The 19,380-nt window shown below is 52.1% G+C and overlaps 1 long non-coding RNA gene across 4 annotated transcripts; it reads left to right on the top strand.

The window, feature by feature from the left end:
* Window positions 1-347: 347 nt before the first annotated feature.
* On the top strand, window positions 348-1,699 carry LOC125715474 (uncharacterized). 4 transcript variants are annotated; one of them, XR_007384079.1, is made up of 6 exons: window positions 348-427; window positions 459-520; window positions 552-644; window positions 676-706; window positions 769-830; window positions 1,079-1,699. It is a non-coding gene; the product is annotated as an uncharacterized LOC125715474 (long non-coding RNA). The 4 variants fall into 4 exon arrangements; XR_007384077.1 differs by having other exon boundaries at window positions 361-520; XR_007384078.1 differs by lacking the exon at window positions 676-706 and having other exon boundaries at window positions 361-520.
* The last annotated feature ends 17,681 nt before the right edge of the window (window positions 1,700-19,380 follow it).

Genomic DNA, 19,380 nt, shown 5'->3' with positions numbered 1-19,380 from the left:
CCGTGTGTGGCCTGGAAAATCATCTTTGGGTTGCATTCAGTGTTGCTGTGCGTGCTCAGGATCGCTTCCAGGACACCACACTGGCATGATTCCGACTGGTTTTCCCAGTGGCGGTTGTGGTATTCCAAATGAGGGCGCTATATTTGAGGTCCTCCCCTCGAGGGGCCGCCCGCTTTGTGGTCCTCCCCTGGACGGGCCGCCCGCTTTGTGGTCCTCCCCTCGACGGGCCGCCCGCTTTGAGGTCCTCCCCTGGACGGGCGGCCCGCTTTGTGGTCCTCCCCTGGACGGACCGCCCGCTTTGTGGTCCTCCCCTGGACGGGCCGCCCGCTTTGTGGTCCTCCCCTCGACGGGCCGCCCGCTTTGTGGTCCTCCCCTCGACGGGCCGCCCGCTTTGTGGTCCTCCCCTCGACGGGCCGCCCGCTTTGTGGTCCTCCCCTCGATGGGCCGCCCGCTTTGAGGTCCTCCCCTCGAGGGGCCGCCCGCTTTGTGGTCCTCCCCTGGACGGGCCGCCCGCTTTGTGGTCCTCCCCTGGACGGGCCGCCCACTTTGAGGTCCTCCCCTGGACGGGCCGCCCGCTTTGAGGTCCTCCCCTGGACGGGCCGCCCGCTTTGAGGTCCTCCCCTGGACGGGCCGCCCGCTTTGAGGTCCTCCCCTCGACGGGCCGCCCGCTTTGAGGTCCTCCCCTGGACGGGCCGCCCGCTTTGAGGTCCTCCCCTCGACGGGCCGCTCACTTTGAGGTCCTCCCCTCGACGGGCCGCCCGCTTTGAGGTCCTCCCCTGGACGGGCCGCCCGCTTTGAGGTCCTCCCCTCGACGGGCCGCCCGCTTTGAGGTCCTCCCCTCGACGGGCCGCCCGCTTTGTGGTCCTCCCCTCGACGGGCCGCCCGCTTTGTGGTCCTCCCCTGGACGGGCCGCCCGCTTTGAGGTCCTCCCCTCGACGGGCCGCCCGCTTTGTGGTCCTCCCCTCGACGGGCCGCCCGCTTTGAGGTCCTCCCCTCGAGGGGCCGCCCGCTTTGTGGTCCTCCCCTGGATGGGCCGCCCGCTTTGTGGTCCTCCCCTGGACGGGCCGCCCGCTTTGAGGTCCTCCCCTCGACGGGCCGCCCGCTTTGAGGTCCTCCCCTCGACGGGCCGCCCGCTTTGAGGTCCTCCCCTGGACGGGCCGCCCGCTTTGAGGTCCTCCCCTGGACGGGCCGCCCGCTTTGAGGTCCTCCCCTGGACGGGCCGCCCGCTTTGAGGTCCTCCCCTCGACGGGCCGCCCGCTTTGAGGTCCTCCCCTGGACGGGCCGCCCGCTTTGAGGTCCTCCCCTCGACGGGCCGCTCTTCCTGGCATCAGACAGGAAACACTGCAGCTGTGGTGGAGGAAGAACAGCCTAAGCTGCCTAGGCCTTGGGGGTGACCCCCTGCAACCCCCAGAGGCAACACGGATGTCCTCCCCTGCCCCTGCAACACTCACAATGGGCCAGCTTTTCGCAAGGAAATTATGGAGGACGGGCGCAGGCCCTCGTTGCACACTGTCATTATTCTCATCGCATGGCTCTTGAGCTTTTCTTGAGGCCAGACCAAAAAAAAAAAAAGTGTTGTTGCAGAGTAAAGTGTGAAGACGTGAGGAATTTGGAGTCACGCCACTTATACGGAAACGCTTTGCCTCTGAGGGCCTGTCCTTTACTCCCGGCTGGTTAAAAACAACACAGAGCTGCACCATTGGACTCATTCTGGATCTTTTGTCTCGGCAGATTGGTGAATTATTTATCATTTGCCGCGTGGCGATCGTCCCAGGGCGTCCTGTCTCGTGATGGACACTCCAGGACAGTCACCCTCCCCTGGAGGGCGTGCTGCTCGGTGCTGGAATGGGCATTTAATTCCCGAATCTGCCTGGTTTAGGCCTCAGAGACACAGAGGGTTATTTCTCTTGGAGATTTCTTGCCATCATCAACAACTGTGCGCCTGTATCCCTGTTTGAGATTACTGGGTAAACAAAAATTTCATACTAACCGGCTCCCCATCCAGGGTGTCTCCTGCCCTGTGCCCTGTGCCAACTGCTGTAGGTTCCAGGGTCACCCTGAGTTTTCACAGCAGATGGATGACTGGTTTAATTCCATTGTTTCTTATGATTCACGATTAGGCAAAAGTAGCAGGCTACTCCAGTCACCTCGTGATTGGCCAGATATTTACAACACTGATAAAAGCAGATCGGGTCAGTTTTCTTGAATATCATGAGGACTCAGAAATGCCCCTCTGACACATTTAAAGTGCTGAAAAAATGTGCGCAGAGAGGTGGATGGAGGGTCCTTGCTGTCCTCCCCAATCGCTGGCACATCTCAGGCGCGGTAAAAGGGCCGTCAGCAGCTCACCTGCTTTTGGCAAATTTGTTGTTTGTCCCTCACTTCATTAGCCGGGCCTCACTCTGCTCTACTTGGTGATATTACTGCTAAGGGCGCCTTCCGCTGGAATCGGTCTGCAGCTGGCATGAGCTCCCAGGCTGAAAGGGTACCCACTTTACCTCCCCCCCCACCCCCCAAAACACGTTAAAATTAACCGTTTCCAGCGTTTTAAAGAGCCCCTCCCCCTCGCATAATAAGCAAGGCAGGTGTGGATTTGCGTAGCTGGGTACAGAGCCGGGACGGCCCCCGCGTTGGGGGTCAGGGCCTTGGTTGGTGGTCCCGCTGACATGCCTCGGGGGACCTGCATTTTTGGGGCATGGCAAATATGGCCCGGGTGAAGGTAGATAGCATCCTTTTTGGTATGTGTGTGTGGGGGGAGAGAGAGAGAGAGAGAGAGAGAGAGAAAAGAATGGCGGGTAGTTGTGGCCCCCCGAGCCGGCGTCTCCTGACAGATCGGGGGGGGCCAGATAATGGGCTGGTTGTGCGGCCGCAGACACTGCAGCCATAGACCGGAGCCCGATGAATAATGCATGTTCCGCCAAAGCGCCCAGATGTTGTGCTTCCAGAACATTAGCGCCAAGCCGCAATCTGAGGCCTCTTACCTGCCACCCCATGTGGGCGGGTCCTTTTGGCGGCTTTTTCAACATCTCAGCAGAAGAACAATCCTTCCACTGCTTCTAGAACATTTCTTGCTGTGAGGGGACAGCAGAACGCGCCGGCGTGAGATCGGCGGGGGGAGCTTACCTCGCGCGCTAAACCGGCGGCTGCTTACCACCACTGGCGCTCTGCTGCACCGGCCGCCCAAATCACCGCGGCGACGAGGTTAAAACGCAGCTCGAGATGACTGAATAATTTATTATGTTCGTTGTTTTTTAATTGCGAAACTTCACGAACAGCTTTGTGTTTTTGCCTTTTGATAGGTAAATAATTGAGGTGTTTCGATTTTAAAATGCATTGGACAGAGACATAATCGAATGTTTCATGGTTAATTATCGATTGTCGGTAGCCATAGATCACTTTTACTTTAGGCGTCCTTGAGACTAGAGTGAGCAAACAGAAGATGGATGGATGATTGGAAGTTTAGTTGTGAGGGTCAGGTGCTGTGACGCTTGGTGAAGCGGGAATAAAGATGGAAAGCTCAGTCTTGAAACTCCAATGCAGCCCCTGTAGGCTCCAGCCTGGGAGCAGATAAGAGGCAGGTTATAGAGCTACATTGCATTAGAGTGAAGGACGCTCACACGCCGTATTGATCTGATGACAGAGCTCGGGTCACCTCGGGTCGTCCCGGGGCTCAGTTAGCCGCCTGGCACGTGACGCTCGCGTGTCTGCGTCACAGACCGAGGCCCTACTGCCCACTAGCCACTGGTGACACGTCCCAGTTCTCTTGCGATGTATGCGTGTAAACCCTTGACTGACACCATCTTTTTTTTTTCCACTGTGGTTTCCTGCTCCGAGCTGATAGGTTCAATCTGTCTCAGGAGAACCTGCAGGAGTGGCGTGTTTAGGGGTCGCGAGATCAAATGTAGTGGGGAAGGCGTTGAGGTGAAACCACCACCCACCCAGAGACGCTGTTGCTGTAGTTGTGGATAGGTGTTTAACTCCAAAGGTAGCATCTTTGCACCCTCATGCCCTAAAAAGTGTTCTGGTGGGGTTTTTATGTGCCTCTGCGTTAGTGTGTAGATTTAGTATTGTCCGAGTTAGCTGTTTCTCCGGCAGGTTTTATGCTAATTTGATCAGGTGATTAATAACACTTCTAACGTATGGCAGCTGTCCCCTAAGGTGCTTAGATTGATTTTCTTTTTTTAACCTCCATCTGAATGCATAATCAGGGCCAGAAGCAACTATTCCTGTGCCTGCCATTTCAGCGCCATGTGACTATTCCTGTGCCTGCCATTTCAGCGCCATGTGACTATTCCTGTGCCTGCCATTTCAGCGCCATTTAATGATTCCTGTGCCTGCCATTTCAGCACCATTTAATGATTCCTGTGCCTGCCATTTCAGCCCCATTTAACGATTCCTGTGCCTGCCATTTCAGCCCCATTTAACGATTCCTGTGCCTGCCTTTTCAGCCCCATGTAACGATTCCCATGCCTGCCATTTCAGCGCCATGTACCGATTCCTGTGCCTGCCATTTCAGCGCCATGTACCGATTCCTGTGCCTGCCATTTCAGCGCCATGTACCGATTCCTGTGCCTGCCATTTCAGCCCCATGTGACTGTTCCTGTGGCTGCCATTTCAGTGCCACGTTATTAGTTGTTTCAGTGAAATGTGACCAGTTCCACACCTGCCATTTCAATGTTATGTGGTTACTCCCCTGTCTGCCATTTTAGTTGTTTTTGTGTGTTGTTTTTAATCTTAGTAGAAAGCTGTGTCGTTGACACACAGTAGAAATATTTATGCATTTTGCAGAATTGTTTTGTGGAGATCAGGAAGTGGGAGGGGCTGCTTCAGGAACTCGCAAATGCCTTCACTGCCGCCGGCCTGAAGTTTAGTGTGAGATACTGCAAGAGCGTTCCATGACCACTTCTGTTTCTCAGGGCAGAAAAAGATGAAGTGGTGACCGTGTTTTTGTCTCAGAAGGGCCGCCCTTTGTTTCCTGGGGTGCTTTCCAGGCTCTCTTTCGCCACCTGCAGGCTCATATGGCCCACTCCGGGTTAAGGATGCTGGTCGTGTGACCTAGCATGGCCCTGTGTGCATTTCCCTGTAGCGTCGCGTAACCAGCTGAACCACCAGTAGCTGAATGGGGGACGGTTTGGGTGTAAAGTCCTGTCACGTTCTGTGTAATTATGCCTCCACCTCTGTGTTTCTGAATGTTTACATGCTGTGTTGGCAACCGTTCCCACATTGACCATTGCCACGGCTACAGGGTTTTCTTTTTGCTATTTTTTGCAAGCCGAATAACGTGTAATTACTGCGGAGGTGATATAGTCGGGGCCCGGCAATTAAAGGTTTATAGAGTCGTCTTAGGTGGGCGGCTTGGAGGATGGGCTTGCTCAAGACTCTTCAGGGTTCCTGTTGACATATTTGGGGCCAGTTAATGAGCCACTGAAGCTGGATGAGGACGGAGTGGTTTGCCGGTCTGGGACGTCGTCTTGTCTGTTTTTATGAGGGTGCCGATGGGAAGGTGGAATGCAGGCGTGTGCAAAAATAACAGGAATGATGATGCTGATCTGGTGTCGGATGAGTTGGATCATTGTAGAAGATTTTGCTAGAAAATTCTTAGCAGTATATTCTTAATAATTATGCTGGTGTCCTACTGTGATTTGGTCCATAAGGACCTCCTCCTCATCGCATAACAGACCACACCCCCCCCCCCCATTGTTCTGGATGGTCCTCTTTCTTTCCCTCTCGGGAGAATCTGCTGCATGATTCCCCCTCCTCTCTTGCCATTTCCATGCTTCGTTACCGGTGACGCTTGCCTTGGCGACGGACGCGCAGAAACGCACTGAGCATGTGCGGGAATGCCGGCCTACTGCATTCACGCTACGCTGGAGTTGGAGTTCATTAAATAGGATGTGGGCTGGGGGGGGTCTGCAGGGGGTCTGCAGGAGATGGCCAGAGGAGGAAGAGCCATTTTGTTTTAATGATCCCCCACATCCTCTGGGCTTGGAGCGACATTTCTCTGCCACCCATCACCCCTCCCGAATCCCTCCTCTCTGCCCCTCCCTCCCGGGGGGGTTAAACCGGCAATGCCGATTCTGGGTCCCATTTGTTCCTGAGGTCGTTGGCAAACACAGGTGTTACCCTTTAATTGGGGGGGGGGTGGTGGGCACTTTTAACAGTGGGGCAAGGAAATCAGGATGGTCTGACTGCCCTGATCCTGGGTCAGTCTCAAACAGGAAGAAGTGAATTGTTGCGTCCTGCCAGCTGCACCCTCCTTGCGCAGCTGGCAGTGAAGAGGGCGTGTGGGTGTGAGTTTGAGCCTTTCAGAAACGCCGGCGTGTTCCGCGCAGTGAAATGCTCACGCTTTGTTGCTTTATTACTCTGGCTGGGCTGTTAACCGTTAACCGGTCTGTGAGCAAATATTTACCGTGCTGTCGGCGGGTAAGCGGGAGCCGCGCTGTGTTTACGGTCCTGCCAGGTCGCTGGCGGAGTTCCAGGTGATGTCAGGGCGCTACATCGGACCCAGGCCCATGACTCCCACTGTCGCTGTCCTCCATGCTGCCCTCACATTTAGGGTCGTCGTGCCTCTTTTCATCTTCCTTTTATCTGCTAGAGAGATGCCATTAACCCCCCCCCCCCCCCCCCCCCCCGGCATGTTTAAAGGGTAGGGCGACAGGGCGTCTTTAAAAGACTTAAAGGCAAGCGGCCTGCAGCCGCCCCCAGAGATCAAACAATGGCGATGCAGGCTGTGTGGCCAAAAAAAAAACAAGCATGGTCACATGACGCAGTGCAACGTCGAAAGCCTCTCATTTGCATGACCCCAATTAGCCTGAACCCAATTCTGCTCGGGCTGTGAGTGGAGGCTTTGGTCGAAAAGAGGACTCAGGTGATAGACGATTAATTTCTCTGTTATTTATTAATAACCCGCCGTTGCTATTGAGTTCGTATAATTGGAAAATGTTCTGTTCTTTACTTTGGAAAAATCGTGTCGCCCTGCATTTCCAGGAAGGAATTTAGAAAGACGAGGCGTTGCAGGAACTCGACACGGAGAAGCTCTGGATGAGTCGGGGTTATCGATATCCTGGCGTTTCAGGTGCAGCCCTGTCTTCGCCTCTGCGGGTTGGCGGCGGCAGGGAGGGGGGGCCGCCACGCTTAGATTCCAGTCATTGAGTATAAGCCCAACTGCAGACTGTAATGCGAAGATGCATCATAAACAAGAAGCGGAAAGGAGGAAGCCGTGCTGTGCGGCTGATCTTGACCCTGCAGGCAATTTGAAACACAATAAACAGGAACGTGAAATAGTTTAACAGCTGCTCACGCTCATTTCAGGGTTATGGGGTATAAATAAGAGAAGGTTCTGCGTGAAACGGGGCTTCATTAAGGTGGGTGTGGGTGGCTGGGTTGGGGAGGAGGCCCGGCGCACGTCCCAGCCCGCGTCCCCTGGAAAACGCAGGGCTGCATGCCTGAAATGCAGAGAATGCGGCGCCGACGCCTCTCCCTGTCGCATTAATTCAGCAGGCCGCTGCATTATTAAGTAGAGCCCGTGTCTTGCTTAGACGAGATAATCGCGGCGTGTAGTGAATTTACCGCAGAGCATTCGGGGGGGGGGGGGGGGGGGGACGTATGAATGGAATATGGAGAGCGGGCGCATTTTACTGGCCCTATGGGTCGCAGATTATGGTAAAAATTCCTTACGTTGAGCTTTTATGAGGCGACCGAAGCAGGCAGCAGCTTATTCTTTGGCTGGCTGGGCACAGCGTGACCTGGGTCTGTATATGAGACAATCTTTCATCCGTCAACATCGGGACAATTATTGAAAATGCATTTTTCCTTCAGTCATTCATGTATCCTGACCCTCTTCCCTGTTGCTTTCTATTTCTTGGGTTAAAATCAGCTCCGTTAAGAGAACGCTGGGGGGGGGGGGGGCGTTCCTGTGCATACAGCAATGGGTGCGGAGAGCGCTGAGAAACATATATAATGCGAAAGAAACAGATCGCGCAGGTGCAGATCGCGCAGGTGCAGATCGCGCAGGTACAGATCGCACAGTCCACACACTGAATATTCTGAAATGCATCAGGACAGCAGAGCACTTTTAGGATCAGATGGTCCATTGGGGTGGGGGGGCTGGGGGGGCGGGGGTTGGGCCCGGCTGGCTTTTGGGACCCGTCCAGCGGTCCTGTTGTGAGCCGGTCTGTCTCCAGGGTTGGCTAGAATGACCGGCCTCTGCTCTGTGCCTTGGGGGGGTTCGGGAGGCACGTGCCCATTCGGTCCCTCCCGGCATGTCTGCGACCTTCAGGACCCAGGAGCTCATGAACTGAAGGGGCAATGCATGCCTGGCTGCTCCCCCAGCCGCCGTGGGAGGCTGCAAAGAACGGCGGCACCTGATTTACCGTCATGGGGGGGGGCATCCCATGCACGGCGTGACAGAGGTGGCCCAGACGTCGTTGATATCTTGGGGGTGGGTCTGTACTTCCGCGCTTGACCTCTTGCTGCCATGGCTACTCACCCCCTTACTTTCCATCTTCAGATCAAACCTCCCCAATCTCACCGGCGAACAAGTGCCAACCACTTCCTACTGCCGGCTGTGGCTTGTCTAATTTCACCTGGGACGTTAAGCGTGTGACGGTGAATGGCCTCCACTGTTGCTGTTAAATATTCATGAGCGACACGTCCTTAAGGCCTCGGTGTAGAGTCGCCGCTCTGGACGGTGCCACTCGCCAGGTCACCGGGACCGTGCCGCGTGACGCACCCTGGTGCTGGTCAGCCCGGCTTGGCTTTACGTCCCGGCGACGCGGTACCCGGCGTTATCCTAGGGGCGTTACGGCCGCGTGCTGTGCCTCTGCTCACTGAGGCATCCTTGGAATTTCCACTCCGAGCTGCCTGTAATTCATCGCTCCAGAGGGTCCGGAATTCCGGCCGGGAAGGGAGGGACACGGCAGGGCAGAGTCACTGTGTCATGTCATCCTGAGGCCCACAGACTGTGCAGAGTTGGTGGTTCCGATTCTGCGAAGGAACCGATTGCTGGATAAGGTTCTTCCTGTGCTGCTTTGTATGGTTCTATTGGGGTCGCCTGTGCTTTATCCCTAATAATATAGAAGTGGCCCCTTCCTGTTCTCTGGCCCAGAACACATGCCCATGCTGCCCCCGCCCTTCCTGAGCCCCAAAGCCTGTTTTGTTTTCCTGTGTTTCCTTATGTTCTCCTTCCACCCCCGTGTCTCGCCGTTCCGTCCATATCGCGCTCATCGCTCCGGGCGAATGCTGATAAATAATGTAGGGTCGTGTCTGTTACCGTGGTTACTGCCACGTTCCTGCCACGTACCTGTTTAAGAGGCCGCGAAGGTCTTCCCGCGTAAAGCGAAGTCTCGTGTTGCGCCTTAAGGGGCCCGGAATGGTGCCGGTTTGACGGTGGGTCAAGATGGCGACCGAATCCTCTGACCTTCTGACCCGTCGAGATCAAACGCGTGCCCGTTTTGGGACTTCCGTGGTCTCAAGCGGCCGTATGACGTTCTTCTCAGCCTTGCAGCACTGACCCACTGTCCCCGGGGGGGCAAAGGAAACCACCGCCCTCCCCCCCCCCCTTTCCTCAATACCCCCCCTTCCCCCAGCTTGTTTGTTTACAAAATTCCCTGGCTAGAAAGAAAACCGAAAGGGCTGTTTCCAAAACTTGCAGCCCACACTGACGCACCAGGGACACTTCGGACCGCTGTGAGCCCCTTTGATTTGACGCTGTTCAGAAAACTCTTCTAATTGCAAGTGCGTAACGCATCGACGCAGATCCCGCTCTCTCCGTCTTATTAAAGACTCCGCTAATGTTTAGCGGCCTGCCGACCTTGCAAATTGCATTTATTTCATGTTTAATTAATTAGCGTTCCATTCGATTTCCATAACCTCTTATCCAGTACAGGGTCTTGGTGCAAAATGAATGACGCACCTTAAGAATTCCAATTCAGACTGACGACAATATTTAGATTCATGGGTTTTTTTTTTCCAAATACACCTTTAGGGACCTGAATATTTTTGAGATGGTCAGTTGAAACATTTAACACGGGAATCGCAATCGATGCAGAGAAGCCGCAGCCGTTTGATTGGCTCCTGATGTTTCATACCGCCCAGGGCTCGGGGCCCACGAGGCGCGACCGATCCGCTTCTTTCGGGCTGGCACAGATAGACGGATTTTCATTCCGTGATTAGGGGCGTCATTTCTCTGGGGTAGCGAGTCCCTGCGTGAACCCGGCTCTCGCCCAATCAGAAATGAGAATCACGTGTTTGTGCAGCTGGCCATGACTGTATATTTAACAGTGCAGGTCATGTGACCTCTCTCTTAGCTTCTTACAGCGTGTATATGAAGTGCTTCTCAGTTATGTAGCTTGGCAGCCTCACAGTACCGGTACCAAATAGCAAATCGGGTCGAGCACTGAAATGGCCCTGGGGTCCAGCAGGCTATTGTGTTGTCATGTCATTGTCCCCAATTCCAGGGGACCTGGCAAGCTTTTCTGTAGCCACAACCCTGCTAGAAATTGGTGGTCTTTGATAATGGCAGCGGGGGTCTTTGCACAGAAACCGAAATCTTTGTTGTTTTTTCACGTCCCCGGAGTCGGCACTCCAGACCACGTCTGTGTTTTCCGTAATCCGGATTCCGAAATAATCACGCAGTAATCCCAGTGGCTCTGCTTTGTTCGGCCAACTTGGTCCTTGTTTTTTGTGCATTCCTCACCTTCTGGGTTTGCACGGTCCTGTTTACTGGTTTAACGGCGGGACTGGTTGTGCCAGGTTCACAAACCTGATCATTCTGTACCTCGGCCTTGTGCCCTGTTCTGTGTGGGATGGGATGGGATCCGGCTCCTCCTCAGGGGGAGGAGCAGTGCATGTCCTCCTTGTCAAACCGTTAACAAATTTGTGCCGACCAGTTAACCATCTTGTAAGCCACCGGACCAGTAAGAAATATGGTGTAATCACACCTTCCTCTGCTGGGTGCTGTGTGACAGAATCATAGCCTAGTAAACTCCTGTAATACACCTTTTGTAGTGCAGTATATCTTTTATTAATCCCAGTTTTGATAATTGACATTTTTCCTGGTTCTGAACGGATGGTATTTTTGTCCTGCAGTTACACTTTAATTCGAAGCAGCATACAGTGGAAGAGCCAGCCGGTCCCTAGTGCGACTCTGGGATCTGAACCCATAACCTTCCTATCACAGGCACAGTGTTCTAACCCACTGAGGTACACACTGTCTCCTACTGTCCAAATGTAAAAATTTTTGTGCAGTGAAATGAGGTGCTAAAATCCGAAGTAATTTATTTTAATAGTGCATTTGGAAATTGGCTTGATCCCCCCCCCCCCGCCCTATGCCCTCTGCCCCCGGGGATGCCATCCCGGCTGTTCACGACCTTGTACTAGATAAAGGCTTGCAGGATGCAGTAATGGGTGACTTTTGAAACTGATAATGCTGTTTTCTTTCTCTATTATTTTTTATCGTATTATCCCTGAAAAAATATTTTACAGTCTGTCGTTTCTGGATACACAATTATTGATGATGGATAGGTGGTCATTTTACAGCCCCTGTGAGCACATTCTGCTTTGACTGTAAAAGGAAACTGTAAACGTTGTCCTCTATACCCACAATGCACTGGTGCTGCTGTTCTACTGCTAGGTACAGTTCCTGTTCTGCAGACACTCTCTCTTAAGCTTGAGAGTATTTATGTTTATGGCTGTTAATGGGTTTAATGAGGCTAAGAGGGTCAGCGGTGGGGGCATGTAGTTTGCACACAGCGAGTGCGGAACTTGAGGAATTCGCTGGGGCTGCAGGAAGGGACCGTCGCATGGCCCTCTCCCGTCGCGACAACGTGCCTTTGTAGTTGCACCTGTGGGCCGCACGCGGGAATTCCTGCAGTAGGTGGATGCGTTGGTGCTCTCGTTCCGGGCTGGCAGATAAAAATGGGCCCTTTGTCTCGTGTATGGCCACCCCTCCCTGTCGCATTTCTGGCTGCAGAGTTCTGGCGGCGCCCGCCGGACGGCTAATTCGGGACAGAAGGTCCCGCGGGACGTGTCAGAAGCGGCATGCGGATGGCGTGGCCGGTCAGTGACACCAGCACGTTGGCGCTGGACGACTAGCAAGGCGACGTTTCCGGTTTCCTGCCCCGGATGCATTCAGCTTTGCGGTGAGCAGCTCAGTCTCATGCCAGCTACTGGTTTGCACCTGACAAAATCGGGGGTCTTAGCTGGTCAGTGCCTGTAGTGGGTCTGTTCTGAAGTTGTGTCGGTGGAGGCCTGCTTTGTGTGAACTGCTGCCCACTCCGATCCCCCCCCTCCCTGCCATGATGAGAGGAGGGAATGTGCCCCCCCCCCGCAGAAAAAGTGTTCTCGAGATTAGGAAAGCGACCACACCAAAAGTTCAAAATTATACATAGGTGTTACTTTCGGTTTTCCCTTAGACATTGTCAGTTGTAATGTGTTTGGGGGGGGGTGGGTGGGGGTCAGTCACAGTGGTTTGGTGCTTCTCAGAACTTCCTGTTACCACAGTAATCGCAGCATCTGCTGCAAGATGTCACCTGCTTTCTGACGAGTAAGAGAGGGATTTTTCAGGGCTCCTCCTCCTCCTCGGCTGTTCCCATGCCGACCCCCAAACACTCCTCCCGATTTAGCCAGTTAAATACCTGATGGGTAATGATGAGGTAAAACGATACTGGGGAGACCCGGCAGCTAGTTTGTTTGATCATGCTGTCAGTCGCTGGTTGGTTTAACCCAGTCGGGTTTGCCCCCCTCCACAGGATCTACAAACTAAGCTTCGCCTCCCCCAGCTCAACCCCCACTGCTGGTATAACACAAAACATCAGGAATCTTCGTTTATTCATCCATGCCCCTCTCCCAGGAGTCGGCCCCCGCCTGCTGGTTTGTAAGATGTCAGATCTGTGAACAGTACCCTACACTTCACCCTGAGCTGTGTATATGTTTTCATTTGTGCCAAGGACTGACTGTAATATTTGTTGTGGCATCAGTTATTCCCCCCCCCCCATCGTCATTGACAGTCACAGTGGGCACCGTTCATGCTCATGGGGAGAGGATGCCGGTGCATTGCAAGGCAGATGCACGCAATCACACACTTTGGGCAGTGCAGAGATGTCGGTTTGGCTAAACGTGGGGGCGATTCTAGGCAGCGCCCAAGGGGCCATGCAGCGTTCAGCTGGGGCCGACACAGGGCAGAGGTGGGATTTGAACACGTGATCTTGCAGGTGTGAGCCCCAGTATCACCCTCCATTTAAAAGGCAGTGTCCCCAGTGTCGTCTCTTTAAAAAAATGCTCTGGAATGCCACCATCTCCCCACGCTGTGCTTGTCGTCTTGTCGTTTTGTCACGGGCTTTGGCTCTGCGGTCCGTACGTCCGCTGTGGTTTTCTGAGCGAGCTGCTAATGGGACCCAGTGTTTACTGGGCGGTTTCCTGAAGGGTGGTCCTCACTGGGGGGGGGGGGGGATCAATAGATTGTCATCGCCATTTGTAGAAGAAGCAGGTCCTCGCCCCGTCGATCGGCGGCCCTGATTAGCCGGAGGCCTGCCGTGTGCTGGGACATTGTGTAGATATGTCTTTTCTCTCATCGCTCCAGAATAGGGGTGTGACGATATACTCAGCCCACGAGACGAGACACGATGATATTTTTCACAATATTTTAAGGAAAACTTCAAAGAGGAGATATATTACTGGAAAGCAGCCTTTTATTTGATTAATTTGAAAGACGAAAAATGCTAAATAATGCAGATGTATGATAAAATATTTTAAATATTTCACCACAAACTCAAATGACAGGCTTCTCTCCTATCTGACTTCTCAATTGAACATAAAATAGAATATAAATAAAACAATATAAATAACAAACATAAAACTTATTTTTAATGTTTTCTTCACCGGTGCAGTGGATTTAAGTAAAGATCTCTGATGCTGCTGCAAATGCCTTTGCGTAGTAGTAGCATTAGCCGCTGTGTACGACATTATTTTGCTAAAATGCTTACAGATGGTTCTGCCACAGAAAAGATTTAAAAGTGTCTGGAGCGTCTACTATGGTAATTTCGTCAGACGCCGACACGCTTACAGCAGCTGATTCGCAGTGCCTTTGCGAGACCGCCTTCCACTCCTACGAGAAATCTCGCCATGTTGTAATATCGCGAGATCTCGTCACACCCCTACTCCAGAATCTCCCTTGGGTGGTGGGTGATCCCGCATTCATTCATGGGGGGATGTGTCGCAACACAAGTGTCACATCCTGTTACTGGGTAATTTTGTGTGTTTGTGTTTGTGTGTGTGTGTGTGTGTGTGTGTGTGTGTGTGTGTGTGTGTGTGTGTGTGTGTGGGGGGGGGGGGGGGGGGTTTATGTGTATGTTACATTGTGGAAAAACCTGTTGTTTTGATGTTGTGGGGACCATTTTGCTGGTCCCCACAAAGGGAAACTCAATTTTATAAAAAAAATCTGTGACTACAATCAAAAAACTAAAAAAAAAAAGTCTTGTATTGTGTTTGGATGCTTGTGCTTAAGGTTAGAGCTGGGTGGGGGTTGAGGTCATTATTGTTGGGATTAGAGTTTTTCCCATAGAAATGAATGGTGGAGAATCCCCATGAAGACATGTATACGAAAGTGTATGTATTTGCACAGTTTACACACATGTGTATGTATACTGTAATGACAAGGTAATGACCAATACAGTGCCAGGCCTATATTTGCTGTGTTACACAGGGTGCTTTTAGTTCAGCATTGCTTCATCGGGTGTATTTATGGATTTACGGTCAGGCCTGAGGTCAGTCTCCGCATGGATCTCAGACCCATCCATCTGTAAACTGCACAGCTCCAGCTGTCTGCAGACCTGCCGTCTCTCTTCATTCATCTTTGCTGGATGCTCAGTTTCTCGAAGCAAAATATTCTCTCCGGGCCAGGAAGTGGATGTGGGAAAAGGGTGCTTGTTCGCCCACTGGCCCCAGGGGGCGTCCTGTCACATTTGTCCCCATCCCGTTCTCACCGGGCGGCTGACATAGACGCCCCACCCAGCCACAGAGGGCAGCCCCCCAAAGAGGATGTGATCTCACTTGTTTGCCTTCCTCTTCTAGGACACGCTGTCTTCTGAGTCAGCTTTAAACAATGACTAAGACAGAAGATGGCCGTTACCTAACATCTGATCGCTTTATTGCTTGGAAAACTTTTTGGGGCCAGATTCCCGGAAAGGCACGATGCCGTTTAAGGATAACATAATGTTTACTTTTAATGTGCAGTGGAGGGCGTTGGGCTTTTTTTTTTTTATATCCTCTGGGGCTCAGTGTACACGCAGTACCCTGATTGTCCTGTAGGGTGTTTTGGCTTCACGCGCTGGTCATATAGCAGTGTGAGCTTGAACAAGAATCAAGTGGTCATAAGGCCAATTTCTGAAGAAGCCCGTCACCCGATTCTTGTCATATTCAAGTGAAATGCTAGTAGGCATGAATATGGAGGCTTCAGCATTAGTGGTAGATCCATATGGACACTTTAACCAACGTTTCATATTACTGATTCCGATAACAGCCGAGCTGCACAAATTCGTAGTGAAACTGATGTTGGTGTCGTTTCTTGTAGCAACCAAATCATGTAATGCAGGCAGTGAGACATCAGCCAAGGACCTCATCCTCCGGTACAGAAAAGGCAGATCGTCCGATGCAGTCAGCTCGATTTTTTTTCTTAGTAGTTATGTCATTAGCTCTGGTGCTGCTAACTTTGAGCATTGACTAAAGTTTAAATATTGCCCGGCAATATCGGTTGCAATTGACACATCAGACCAACGAGGATGAATCGATTTTTTTTACGAATATTTACCGATACCGATATATTGAGTGATATATCGCGCGTCTGTAGTTCTGTAGTGTAGATCTGAAGTTAGCATGCCAGTGTGTTTCGTTTGGTGTGTGTGCCCGGGACCCGGGATTTGTCAGTCTGATTTCCCAAGATGCCCTGGGTGCTGTGCCCAGAAGGCATCTCTCATAGGATGCGACCCGGACAGCCTGTCCCCCGGTTGTCGTCTCCTCCTCCCCGCATGTGGCAGGGACGTTGCGGGTCCCTCCTGCAGGAGTAGTGCAGATGGTCTGTCATCGTCTCCCTCTCCTTTCCTCCTGATCTGCGGCTTGTGGCCTGACACGTTTTCTCTTTCCGTAACACCTTCACCGTATCACAAACTTCTCTGTGAATGAGTGTGACTTTGTCAGGATGCTCTGACTTTTTTTTTTCCCCCGAAAGAGGCAAAATTTTTTATCAATAATTTATTCTGTAGCTCTGCCTGCAGAGTTTGGTTGCAATTTCTCACCACAGAATATCTACTTATCTATTCATATCTCGTTATTGTCGTCTCACACTGACCTCTGTGGCCTCCTTTTGATTGGGTGGGTGGGGGAGTAACAACAGCCGCGATTGGCCGGTTTCCTCGTGCGTGTGCTCAGCTGATCCAATCCTCGGATGAGGAAGTAGGGTGTGCTGATATGGATATGGCTGTCCCACCCTGGGCCCGGGGCCAAACACACCCATTCAGAGGTTAAGGTCCCCTCCTGTGCTCTTTTGTGTGCGTGTGTTTGAGTTTTATTCCGTATATGAACAGTGGCTTTTTTGTGTGGCGAACATTCATGAATATGCACCGTCAAGTGCACTGAGTTCACATCGTGTCACGAGGAGTCTTCCCTCCGCCGGACCCCGGAACGCCTCAGAAGCAGCGGCTTTCTCTTTGTTTTGCTCTGTGCTTAATAGCTTCAAACAGAATATGGCCGCTTCTCTCACGCGCGGCTGTACAGTTCCATCATTCGGGGTCGTCCGAGCCCCAGTGAGCACCGTGCCTGGGCTGGGCACGCGGACAGAGAGAAATTCAGGGTCGGCTGACTGGCGTCAGATTTATAATTTGAGACAAGTCTGCATACATTTTCCTGTACGTATGTAAGAGTTTATTAGCTTGTAAATAGTCTGTTGGGTTCGCAAACTACCCCAACGCTTTTGATGTAGCTCATTTTAGGTTTATAATGGGATGATATAGACTTGCCGTGAGATTTCTCGTGTGAGCGTGTGAGTCCGAATGCGTGGAAGTTGGCAGTCCTGTAAATTGGGGTCTTATTCTGAGGCTTTTGAAGAGGGTAGATTGACTACGGGCGGCACCCCAGTCCTGCTGGATGTCATTCTGTTTGCCCTGCGATGGGTGTCTCCCCCACCGGGGGGGGGCAGGTTTGTTTTTCTTTTTTCCCTCCGTCTCCCTCCCTCCGTTCGCCAGCCTGCCGCTCTCTGTCCTTGCGCACCCTCTCTTGCTCACAGCCGGGTGGCGCTGTGCTGCTCACAGAGCCGTTATTTAGCCCCCGGCACATGCACAGGCGTGAGGGAAAATTGACTTGGCCGGAAAGTGGCAAAAACAAAAAAAAGGGGGGGGGACGTTTTGACTCGACGCTGTTTCCGGTTCCTTCTGTGCATGTTTGCCATGTAAGTCGCATAGAGTCAGAGCTATTCAGATATTCTTTTAGCTTTACTATTTACTCTTAGCCTGATTTAAAATAACCCATTTTCTTCCTTTCCTATCATTGATTAGCTGATAATAGAAATTAACTAGATACATGTAGACATACTGAGCCACACTGTAGATACAGTAATATCAGATCAGAAACAGCGGTGTTGGTTAGACTGTGGGCCCGGGATCACTGCCTATTTTTTACCAAATAAGAAGTTGTCAGAAAAAGCAAGCGCAGGATTATTAATCACTGTGGCGTATTTAGAACTGACTCATCGCTGTGATTCAGGTTTAGCATGATTTGCAGTGTGGAGAAGTGAGGCCACGTGTGGAGCAGGCGTGAATGTCTGATACCGTCCACCATGGAGGTGGTACACCCCTGTGGAACAGGTAGGCGTGGTACGACCCGACGGACACGCAGACCAATCAGGGAGCAGCAGCAGGTCAGGGAGCAACCGCAGACTCCTAGTGAGAGTAACTGCCGGAAAGTTGGGCAGCCTGGGAATGCTGGGAAGGCAGCCCGATATCCCTGGAAAGGTCACGGAGTAGGCGGCGTCTGGACAAACTGTCTGCAGGCTCGATCCTGGAAAACCCTGGCCTCCTGGCCGACATAGCTGCAGGTCGCTGGAAGAGGATAGCGGCACACTGGATAAACAAGACATTAATCGCTTTCTGACTTCATTCTGCAACGATGTGCGCCAGCGTTAGCGGTAGCGAGCTAATGCTGCCGTTTTGCCGGTGTCTTCCGGCACAAATACGTAAAAGTCCACTGGGCCCAGAATGCTTCTCTGTCCATAATGATCCCCCCCCCCCCCCCCCCCCACATTTGTCATTAATATTTAACAGCATCAATTTAGCATTTTAACTGCCCTGTTTATTGACTGATTTGAGGAAAGTGGTGGTAACATAGAAGGCGGCCAGTCGTAGGGGACAGTTACCCTGAGCGTGTGACGGCGACCCTCTGAATGGGGGGTTTGTACCTGCAGTTCTGCTGTCTTCAGGCTCCAAGCTTGAAGGAGTCTGTTTACCTTGCCGGAGATTACAGGCACACGCCGTCCCCCCCGGAGAAGGCGGGTGAGGTGGGGTCCATTTTTACTGTGCTGTCACTTACGACTTCATCGGGAGCTTATTTTCCAAATTGATTTTTTTCCGGATGGCGGGGGGTGGGGGAGGGGGGAGGGTATGAAGGTTTAGCGAAGGCTGTTAAGACAGGGAGGTTGAGTCTACTTCCTCAGAGCATCAGGAAGCATCGAGACCCAATTTAAAGCCAGCGACTCTTAAGGGAAACGTGCAAGGGGGGGGCGAAAGAAATATGGCAGACTGGAGGAGACAAACAGCTGCGAAAGCCATCGCACTCGCAGTTCTGTTGCGTTTAATAATTTAGCCGTGTGGTGGAGGCTTGTAGCCACGAGTCACTTCCAGAGTTTGTATTTAATATAATATAATGTAATTAAGTGGATGGTCATTCCACTCGGGCAGGTTAGCTGCCTTCTGCGAGAAGACAACCATGACATACCCAAGCTGAGGCCCCTTAAGCAGGTCTTGTACAAATACAGTATAAAATTAAATTGTGAATACATAAAACGGATGCAGCGCTTTTCAAAACCAGAAGACACTAAAATGGCTACTGTCTTTGATATATGGAAGCAGTGTAAGTGTTTTGCTGTGTGCTCCTAGTCGATATATCAATTCTAATTTAACAGCGTGTCATGTAGTTTTTTTTGTGTTAAGTCGAGCTTCTGTTTTTAAACTAGAGTGAGAGCTCAGGGTTACGCACGGATTTATGGACGTGGTCAGTCACACAAAGAGGGGAAATCTTGCATGACTTTCATGCTCAAGCTGCCCTCTGGTGCTGTTCTGTCAGCTGACCGCTTCCAGCCAATAGGATTGCACTCGGTTGGCACTCAGGAACATGACG

Source organism: Brienomyrus brachyistius, chromosome 20 (genome assembly GCF_023856365.1).
Source record: "Brienomyrus brachyistius isolate T26 chromosome 20, BBRACH_0.4, whole genome shotgun sequence".
Classification (NCBI taxonomy): domain Eukaryota; kingdom Metazoa; phylum Chordata; class Actinopteri; order Osteoglossiformes; family Mormyridae; genus Brienomyrus; species Brienomyrus brachyistius.
The sequence above is the reverse complement of the archived record's forward strand: the minus strand, read 5'-3'. Positions and strand labels throughout refer to the sequence as shown.